Source organism: Lathyrus oleraceus, chromosome 1 (assembly GCF_024323335.1).
Source record: "Lathyrus oleraceus cultivar Zhongwan6 chromosome 1, CAAS_Psat_ZW6_1.0, whole genome shotgun sequence".
NCBI classification, from domain to species: domain Eukaryota; kingdom Viridiplantae; phylum Streptophyta; class Magnoliopsida; order Fabales; family Fabaceae; genus Lathyrus; species Lathyrus oleraceus.
In genome coordinates this window covers 239618527-239630138 of record NC_066579.1, presented here as the reverse complement: position 1 = coordinate 239630138, position 11612 = coordinate 239618527, and the positions used below count along the sequence as shown (strand labels likewise).

At 38.3% G+C, this 11612-nt stretch overlaps 1 non-coding gene across 1 annotated transcript; it reads right to left on the bottom strand.

Moving 5' to 3' along the window:
• Positions 1–283: 283 nt before the first annotated feature.
• LOC127116050 (small nucleolar RNA R71) lies at positions 284–390 on the bottom strand. Its single transcript, XR_007801038.1, has one exon. It is a non-coding gene; the product is annotated as a small nucleolar RNA R71 (small nucleolar RNA).
• Between the last annotated feature and the right edge of the window lie 11222 nt (positions 391–11612).

Here is an 11612-nt window from a genome sequence, read left to right as displayed (position 1 = left end):
CTTCGAACTTAAACCTTCACTGTTGCAGGCAGTGCAACAGAACCAATTCTCTGGAAATCCTACCGAGGATCCAAACCTTCATTTATCCGTGTTTGTCCAATACGCTGATACTGTTAAAGCTAATGGTGTCACTTCAGAGGCAATTCGACTTCGTCTTTTTCCCTTCTCGTTAAGAGATAGCGCTAGAAGATGGCTTCAATCTCTTCCTTCCAACTCAGTCACAACATGGAACGAGTTGAAGAAAGTCTTTCTTGCCCGATATTTTCCGCCGAGCAAAACAGCTATATTGAGAGCCCAGATAAATGGATTTAAAGAGAAAGATAACGAGTCTCTCTTCGAAGCATGGGAAAGATACAAAGACATGATGAGACTTTGTCCACACCATGGTTTAGAGGACTGGTTAGTAATTCATACCTTCTATAATGGTCTCCTGTACAACACGAGGTTAACAATAGACGCCGCCGCAGGTGGGGCACTAATGAACAAACCTTATGCTGATGCTTACCAACTTATCGAAAGCATGGCCCAAAACCACTATCAGTGGGGAAGCGAACGAACAATGGTAGAAAAACCTCAAACTAAAATTGGCATGTACGAGATAAGTAACCTTGATCATGTTAACGCAAAAGTGGATGCTATGGTCCAGAAAATTGAAAGTTTAAATGTATCACCTCCAGCCACCGTGGTTGCCATAACTCAGAATTGCGAAGTCTGTGGAATCCAAGGTCACACTCCTGCAGATTGTCAACTCCTAACAGGAATCCAATCGGAGCAAGTAAACTATGCTCAAGGAAGCCCCTACTCGCATACCTATAACTCAAATTGGAAGAATCATCCAAATTTTTCATATAAGAGTAATAATGCTTTATACGCACCTGGACAATCTCCAAATCAAGCCCCAACTATACCTCCAGGATATCAAAAGCCGATCCCATCTACACCTAACAATAACGCCCCTAGGAAATCCAACTTGGAAATCATGATGGAAAACTTTATAGCTTCTCAACAGCAAACCAATAAAGATTTCTTAAACTAGAATGTACACACTGGCGAACAAATTAAACAACTAGCAAGTAAAGTAGATGCCCTGGCTACCCATAACAAAATGCTGGAAACGCAAATATCACAAGTAGCTCAACAACAAGCGCCTACTGCTGCCCCAACTGGTACATTTCCTGGACAACCCCAACCTAACCCGAGAAGCCACGCTCATGCAATCATACTAAGAAGTGGAACGGAAGTGGAAGGACCGTCTGACCCAAGGATAGAAAACCAAAACTCTAAAAAGTCAACTGAGGAAGAAAATAAAACTAGGGAAAAGGAAGAGAGTAATAAGGAAACCGTAGAAAAGAAGGAACCTTATGTACCTCCACCACCTTATAAACCACCTATCCCTTACCCTTAAAGGCTTATTAAAGCCAAAGATGCGGGCCAATTTAAAAAATTTGTTGACCTACTGAAACAATTAAACGTCACAATTCCGTTTACAGAAGCTATTACGCAGATGCCCTCATATGCCAAGTTCTTAAAAGAAATTCTTTCTAATAAAAGGAAACTTGAAGATAGAGAAACCGTTACACTCACTGCTGAATGTAGCGCTATAATCCAGAATATGCCTCCTAAACTCAAAGACCCGGGTAGTTTCTCTATACCCTGTCACATAGGAAAATTTGTCATCGACAAAGCCTTATGCGATTTAGGAGCCGGTATTAGTGTTATGCCTTTATCCATATGCAAGAAACTGGAAATGGGAGAATTAAGACCAACTAAAATGTCTGTGCAACTAGCAGATCGTTCCGTTAGATATCCTATAGGAATTCTTGAAAACGTTCCCGTGCGCATAGGTCAATTCTACATTCCAACCAATTTTATAATTATGGACATTAGAGAAGATGAAGTTACACCCATTATACTGGGAAGACCGTTCTTAGCAACTGCCAGTGCAATCATAGACGTAAAACGAGGACGACTCACTTTCGAAGTAGGAGAAGAGAAAATTGAGTTCATTCTTTCCAAATTTTTGAAAGCACCTGCAATAGAAGATTCATGTTACTTCATGGATATCATCGATGAATGCATAAAAGAAACAGAGTTAGAAAAAGACAAATCATCTGACTATCTTGTAGAAAACAAACTTAACCAATGTTTAGCAATAACACCGGACCCTACGCAACGCCTTAAGAAACCAACCCTAGACCTGAAAACACTTCCCAAAAACCTGAGATATGAATTCCTAGACTTAGAACTTGAACGACCAGTGATAGTTAATGCAGACCCAGGAAGACTCGAAACAGAAAAACTCCTGCATATCTTAAGAAAATATCCAACCGCACTAGGATACAACATCACCGATCTTAAAGGAATAAGTCCTTCTATCTGTATGCACCGCATCATGCTAGAAGAAGACTGTAAAACTTCTAGGGAACACCAGAGGAGACTAAACCCGATCCTGAGTGAGGTAGTGAAGAAGGAAATAACCAAGTTATTAGAGGCAGGTATCATATATCCTATATCTGATAGCAAATGGGTTAGTCCTGTACACGTAGTACCAAAGAAAGGAGGTATAACAGTTATTGAAAATGAAAAAGGAGAAACTATAACCAAATGAATCGAATCGGGATGGAGAATGTGCATTGACTATAGGAAACTAAACAAAGCAACCCGAAAAGATCATTTCCCTTTACCATTCATTGACCAGATGTTAGAACGATTAGCAAAACATTCTCATTTCTGTTATCTAGACGGTTACTCAGGCTTCTTTCAAATACCAATTCATCCTGATGACCAAGAAAAGACAACGTTCACGTGTCCTTTTGGTACCTTCGCTTATAGACGAATGTCGTTTGGCTTGTGTAATGCTCCTGCAACCTTCCAAAGATGCATGATGGCAATATTCGCCGATTTTCTCGAAAACATCATGGAAGTATTTATGGATGACTTTTCCGTATGCGGACAAAGCTTTGAAGAATGCCTTGAAAACCTAGAAAGAGTTCTAGAGCGATGTGTAAAAGTAAACCTAGTACTTAATTGGGAAAAATGCCACTTTATGGTACAAGAAGGAATTGTTTTAGGACATATCATCTCGAACAGAGGAATTGAAGTAGACAAAGCCAAAATAGAGGTAATCGAAAACCTTCAACCCTCGAAAACTGTGAGAGAAGTACGAAGCTTCTTAGGACATGCCGGTTTTTACCAACGATTCATTAAAGACTTCTCTAAGATAACTAAACCTTTAACCGGGCTATTGATGAAGGATGCTGAATTCATATTCGACAATAGATGTTTAGAAGCATTTCAAACGCTTAAACAAGCATTGATCTCCGCACCCATAATGCAGACACCAGATTGGAATGAACCATTCGAAATAATGTGTGATGCCAGTGATTACGCTGTAGGCGCTGTTTTAGGACAACGAAAAGATAAAAAGCTTCACGTTATATATTACGCAAGTAGAACTCTAGATGAAGCACAAATGAATTACGCCACAACCGAGAAAGAACTTCTAGCAGTAGTATTTGCGCTAGATAAATTTCGTTCTTACTTGGTCGGAGCCAAAATAATCATCTACACTGACCACGCTGCTATCAAATACCTCTTAACAAAAAAGGATGCTAAACCTAGACTCCTAAGGTGGATCTTGTTGCTACAAGAGTTCGATTTGGAAATCAAAGACAAGAAAGGAACTGAAAACGTAGTAGCAGATCACCTCTCTAGACTTGAGAACCTTGAACCGGAAAGAACACCAATTAACGATGATTTCTCGTACGATAAACTTATAGCTACTTTGGGAGAAAATAACGCTGATAAACAGGTAGAAACCACCTTAGCTATATCTGTTACACCGTGGTACGCTGATCTCGTCAATTATTTAGCTGCCGGAATAGTTCCACCTACTTTATCCTACCAGCAGAAGAAACGATTCTTCTATGACATAAAACACTATTACTGGGATGACCCCTTACTTTTTAAAAGAGGCCCCGATGGTATTTTCCGTCGGTGTATACCCGAAGAAGAGGTAGAAAATATAATCCAACACTGTCACTCCGCTCCTTATGGTGGACATGCAAGTACATCCAAGACCTGCTCTAAAATCCTACAAGCCGGTTTTTATTGGCCAAATATATGGAAGGATGTACATGCAGCTATTAAGAAATGTGATAGATGTCAACGCACAGGAAACATATCTAGACGTGACGAGATGCCACAAAAGGGCGTTTTGGAAGTAGAGATTTTCGACGTGTGGGGAATAGACTTCATGGGACCTTTTCCATCCTCTTTCGGTAACAAATACATACTCGTGGCAGTTGACTACGTATCAAAATGGATTGAAGCTATGGCTTCTCCAACAAACGACACACGAGTAGTAACTAGACTCTTTAAGAATATAATATTTCCAAGGTTTGGTGTCCCAAGAATAGTAGTCAGTGATGGTGGATCGCATTTCATATCCAAGGTACTCGAAAAACTATTGTTTAAGTATGGCGTAAGGCATAGAGTAGCGACACCTTACCACCCTCAAACCAGTGGGCAAGTGGAAGTGTCTAACAGAGAAATCAAACAGATACTAGAAAAAACAGTCGCCACCTCAAGGAAAGACTGGTCATTGAAATTACCATAAGCTTTATGGGCTTATCGAACTGCTTACAAAACTCCCATAGGGACAACTCCATTTAAGCTCATTTATGGAAAATCCTGTCACCTCCTGGTAGAATTAGAACATAAAGCCTATTGGGCTATTAAAAATCTAAATTTAAACTATAAGGCCGCCGGTGAAAAGAGAATCCTTGATATAAGCGAATTAGAGGAACTCAGAAGAGACGCTTACGAAAATGCCAGAATCTACAAAGAAAGAACAAAACAATGGCATGACAAGCGCATATCAAGGAAAATCTTGAAACAAGGCGATACAGTCCTTTTATTTAACTCTAGGCTAAAGTTATTCCCGGGAAAACTACGATCTAGATGGTCAGGTCCTTTTCATATCACCAATGTCTTTCCCAGTGGAGAAGTAGAAATTAAAGGCAAATCTATGGAACCATTTACCGTAAACGGGCAACGTCTAAAACATTATCACTATGCAGAAAACAATGAAGATTCGCAAGTCTTGCACTTAGACGAAATGCCTCCAGAATTTATAGATTATAATTGATAGTTTTTATGTCGAGCTTGCGACATTAAACAAAGCGCTTAGTGGGAGACAACCCACCAATATTTATATTTTCATTTCTTCCTTAATTATTCTTTTAAATTTTATTTAGTATTCTTTCTTAGTTTATTTTAATTTATTAAAAAACTTTTTTTTTCCTTCTTCTTTCGGCATTTGGCCAAACCCTGACTAAAACTATTGTTTTTCTTTTCTCTAGCTAACATTAACCTGATGGGACAAATTGATCGTATGGGTATCAAATTCAGAGGGAAAGCTCAGAAACAAAAGTTTGAGGAACTAGCCACGAGAGAGATGCTACCTAGCCTATATGCTGATGATTGGGCAATGACTGCCCTTGGACTAAGAGAAAGTGTCCTGTATTTGTTGAGTCAGATTGGGTGGGAAACCTCTCCTATCCGTAGACATTTCGTCACTTACCGGAGACTAACACTAGAATTCCTTAGTTCCTTGATCTATCTACCCAGCCATGGAAAAGGAATAAGCAGAGGTTTCATCCAGTTCAGAATGTTTAACATGGAGTACCAATTTAATATTCAAGACTTTACCAACCTTTTAGGTTTCCCTACCTCCTTTGACACATTCAAAGTGAGCCAAGAAGAACTTTTTGAATATAGAGAACTTGAACACTTTTGGGGAAGCTTGAATGGAAATAACGATCCCGAGGAACATGAGTTTCTCTCTGGAAACATACATAACCCGGCCTTTCGCTATTTCCATAAGATCCTGACCCACACCTTATTTGGGAAGAAGCCAAACAGTACCACAGTTTCACATGATGAACTCTTCATCATATTTTGTGCTTCCCAGAACCGCCCAGTAAACGGTGCCACTTTTATGTTGGCAAATTTAGACCACCTTATCCAAGATGAACGAGCACCAATTCGAATAGGCGGTTTGATAACCATGATTGGTAATGCTATCGGATTACGTCAACCTATGCTTGACTTAAGCCCTTTTTGTGGCATTACTATTATGAGTATACCTTTCCTCTTCAACACTATGTTTATAGCAAACCTAGGGTCTGAAGAGTTTGAGCTTATAATTAATAACCAAGTTCTTTGCCTATTCACCTTGCCCAGTCCTAGGACTAGTGTTCATAACCGCAATAACTGGCTCTACAATCTGAACGCAACACCCTCTCCAGCTAGATCTACTGAATCCATCCAGGACTATGAGATTTGTGATGACCAGATTCCTTATGCTGAATCTGACCCTCAGACACCATCTGGTTATTATGATATTGATCCTCCTCCTCAACCTGCCCCGACCGAAGAATCGGCGATACCCGATCTTAGACATCATATGCCCGAAGCTGATTATAACACCACCATTCAAGCTTTGATGTCAGAACAAGACGCCCTCAGAGAAGAGTTAGCTAACATGGGACAAGAATTTCTGAGATACATGAACAGTATGACAAATCAGTTCCACGAGTTGCTAAACCGTGTTAACTCCTTTGCTCCTCCGGCCAGAGATCGTGCAGATGGATAGAAGTTGTTTTTCTTAGTTATTTAGTTTTAGTTAGATTATTCATTAATGTTATTTCAAATTATGTTCGTATTTGTTTCTCTTTCGCATTTTTTTGTTGTTTTCTCCTCCAATGTTACATTATGATTATTTTATGAAGCTATTGATTTATTTTACTTTACTATGAATTATGCAATATCTAGCAATAATGCTCTCTACTGTATGCTACCTACATAACTTATTAAAGATATATATATATATATATATATATATATATATATATATATATATATTATGGAAAGTAGAATAGCATGCAAGGCAATTTAAAGTATCACAATAGCCAAATAAAATAAACTGAAGCAAAGCAAAATAATAAAAATAAATTACTATAATTATTATAAAGAACGCAAGCAGTAACGTGCCAGAAAGACTGTGTGACGAGCGTCACACAATCTATCACGGACGTCACACCAAGTGCCTGTGACGCCCGTAACGCCCCTGTCACGAGCGTAACACCTTCAGACTAGGTGAACGTTACAAGCCGTTGGAGAGACGACCGTTACACCACTTCACCTTTTTACCTTCCCCATTTATTCACATTTACCCACATTTATTTACTTTTCAACCACTCCCTTTCCAACTTCCAAATTTTTTTCCTATAAATACCCACCATACCTTTCTTCATACACCACAAACCATTCTCTAAAATCAATTTCATTTCCCTTCTCCCCTAATTACCTCTTTCACACCACTTATCGATATGGCGGGCAACCAAGCTTTCGGAAATATCATCTTCCGATCCGAAGATGATAATTATCAAAGGGAGCAGTTCGAGCGTTTCCAACAACGAGGTGTCACCTCTACCAGGTATCCTGATCTAACTTGTTTACAAGAATTAGGATTACTTCAAGGTATAGAATGGATGCTCCGTCTTGCTGATTTAACCTTTCTATGCACGCATAATCAAGCTACCTACCCCTCCCTAACCTTAGAATTTTTAAGTTCATATGCATACAACACTCCCACCGGTGAAGACGAGTACTTAACCGGTACCGCAACCTTCCGTATGTTCAACACCGAATACTCCTTATCCCAAAACCAATTGAGTACCATGCTACAATTCCCTGTAGAAGGTCAAGTCCACCCGAGAATCCCTCCGAATTCCCAGTGGAACATACACGCCTTCGACCTCTTTAGGAAAATATCCGGTGTAGATGCCAACAACTGGGAAGAGCTCCTTGTTTCCCATATACATAACCCAACTATCCGGTACTTTATCCGCATCCTGCAAACCACAGTTTTTGGAAGACCGAACAACAGCAAAGTCAACGCAAAGGAATTATTCTTCCTCGAATGCGTCTTCGAACCGGATACTAAGGTAAACGCCGCCTCCTTCCTATTTCATCATATCCGCACCTTATGTGCTAGAGGCCGTCAACCTTTTGTAATTGGTGGATTAATCACCACCATAGCACTTGACTTAAACCTAGGGGACCGACTCCAAACTTTAGAATCTTTACCTCCCCTATTTATGGATATAAGCTACTGTCGGTCCAGCCGCCTAATTAAGAGCAAAGTAGGCGAAAAATATTACCTTATGGTGAATAACCACGAAGTCCCAAGCGTTGTTCTACCCAACATTGCCCTAACGGATGTCACCAACCCCAACCGCCACCTCTATGATCTGAATGCTCCCGAAGCTACCGAGCCTTCACATGCAAACCCGTCTACAGACGAGTTCGAAGAAATGGAGCTAGGTGATCATGCTCCTGCACAACAATCAGTCCCGCTCAACCCTTCCGATAATGCGGCTGGCCCATCCTCACGATGTCGTCGACGAAGAAGACCTGCAACCAACAACGACATCATGGATGCTATTGATGGTATGCAAGCGCGGAATCTCGAAATGATGCAAATGATGCGTCAAATGCAACAACAACAGGAAGCGAGGAATGCTATAACCGATCAGCGGTTCACTGAGTTGCTCAGCAGGTTCTACGACTTAGAAGTATGTCAACGATCACCAGGTCCAAGAACAAGAGGCGGAAGGCAGCATTGATTTAATTTCCTTTTCTTTTTGTATTTCTTTTGATTTCCTTGAAACATTGGGGACAATGTTTCATTTAAGTATGGGGGGAAAACCGTGTTCTTTCTATCCTCCCTTCTTCAAGTATGTACCTTTCTTTTCATTGTTATTTCCCTTGAATATAAAAAAAAAAAAAAAAACAAAATTTCTTATAATATATTTTAAGTTAAGTCCCTAGTGTGAAAAATTTCTATTATCTATTCCCTGAAAAATTTTCATGAGCCATAACAAAAATTCAACACACTCAGTAAGTATAAAGGTTGCTTATTTTATCGAACTTGAACAAATTAAGACAAAAACTATTACCGCCCCAACACTCTAAACAAACCTCAACTTGTTAGATCAGAAAGGCAATTGTTATACAAGTCCCTGGATTTTTAACTTTATAGTAACCCCGAGTAGTTTATACAAGAAGTCAACACCATCTTAATAGCAAACTACGTGGAGGGCCGATGAATATAAGTGAATGATTCCCAAAATATATATATATATATATATATATATATATATATATATATATATATATATATATATATATATATATATATATATATATATATATATATATATATATATATATATATATATATATATATATATATATATCAGGAAATGCACTAATTAAGTTAGGTGATCCTTACCAGATCATTTAATCTAAAGGTTGCAGATCATACAAAAACATAATACGAAAGACCCATTATGAGTTGGTTCAGCAGGTATCTGGTACTGAACTTGGTAGGGAGGACTACGGTCCGATCCCCCGCAATTCGCAATGGACTAAATAACGAAGTTATCCGACTCATGTACCAGAGCTTCAAGCTAAAAAGGGGATCAGAATCACTAACCGGTCACTCCACTATGTGCGCGAAACGACAAAGGGCTTAATGTGATTTCGCTAGAATGAAAACGGGTGAAATAAGAGTAAAAGAACCAGGCTAGCTATAATAGCATGACTCGAACTGGTTTGCATGAGGTAAGATTATCAGATGTGGTAACGGTAGTTCTTGATGTCGAGATTAAATTCAAGTTGCTTCTAAACAAAATCTACTTGCAACCTAGTACGAATTGATGTGTGTTTTGAAATTTCATCTGGCTAAATTTTTAAAACGAGTTCTATACTGTATTTTGCTTGAGGACAAGCAAAGGTCTAAGTATGGGGGAGTTTGATAACATGAAATAATATCACATTCTAGGACTCGATTTAATTAAATTATATTATTATTTACTTCAATTTACTTCATTTTATACGATATTACTCGGTATTTTCTTTCTATTTATCTCAGGTAGCTTATTTGAAGCACAAGTGAAAAAGGAAGAAAAGGAGGTGCAAAAAGAAATGAAAAGAAGCAAATTCCACCAAGCCAAAGCCCAGCCCAAAAGCAAGGCACTGCGCCCGTGACGAGCGTCACACAAGCTGTGACGAGCGTCACGCCCTACCTACTTGTGTTACGAGCGTAACACATGGTGTGACGGACGTCACACCATTCCCCTATATTTTTGGCTTCAGAAGCGCAACAAAGACGTTGAGGCCTATTGTTACGCTTGACCATTTGCAACGTGAAGACTCTTTACACGGAAGACCTTTGGAAACAATTACAACAAGTGACCAATATAAATAGTAGCTTTTGGCAAACCCTGCGGGACTCTCCGTTTTCGTTCAATTTTCTTCTTCCAGCCGTGCAAGCATACCATTATTTTTCCTTTACTGTTTTTGCTTTTAATTGCAATTCTTATTTTTACTTTCCTTTCCAGTTAATCTTTCAACACTTAATTAATTTTTCGCACAATAGTTTCTACACCGGAAACTATTGTGTATCTTTTACTAGATCTAACCTTACGTTAGACCCTAGATTTTTATTCCTTCACTTTTATTTTCCTGTCCGATTGAAGAATTCAAGAACAAATCCAACCGGTCTGTGGTGGAGTGTTCAAGATTGCTATAAATTATTCAGGTTCTTTAATTATTGTTTGAATTTATATATGCTCTGCTTTACTGTTTATTTATATTATTTGCCTGAGATGGAATTATTTATGCATGCTGATTATTTAGATCTGTTAAGCATGTCTGGCTAATTTATTTAGGTATCGGTATGTAGAGTAAGCGGAATAAAGGAATCAAAACTAAGTTGGTTTAATTACATTTAAAAATAAAATCACTCTTTTTACGGTCTCAATTTACAGGTTTAATAACAAGGTTTTGTACGAAAGTAAAAGACATAAAGAAGTTAAAATCAATAGAACGAGAGTTTGAGTTTTTAACTGGACAGTGTAAAAAGGACATTAATTCTAGATCAGGGCGAAAGCAATTTTTAAAGTTAATTAAATTCTAATCTTTTTCAAAAAGTATTTTTAAAGGTTGAATGTGAGGACGAGAGTTAAGCATTTGAATTTAATTATATAATCTAAGTCAACAGAGCGAGAGTTTGAGACAAGGATGTTTAAACGTTTAGTGTTTTCTTAAAAAGAGTTTCTACGGATTCTATTGTTTTCAAAAAGTGATTTTGGACTTAACTAATAAGTGACAGCTACGTTAATATAAAATCATAGTTTATTCAACAGAGCAAGAGTTTGAGAAAAGGCTTTTAATCAATAGTGTCTACTGAAAAGATTTATTTTAAAACCAAGAAACCAACGAAGAATTGATTCCCTAATTACGACGAACTACATACCGATATCCGCTTAATTAATATTTAATTTAGATCTTATTTTAGTTTTAACTTTTCCCCCAAACAATCAAAGTATTATCCGCCTTAGCTTTACGAAGTAACCTTAGAAAATGGTATATCGATTCATAAGTCCCTGTGGGATCGATATCTTTTAAAACTACGCGATAGAACTGCGCACTTGCAGTTTGTACCCCAAATTCGACTCATTAAGTCGCGATCAACTTCT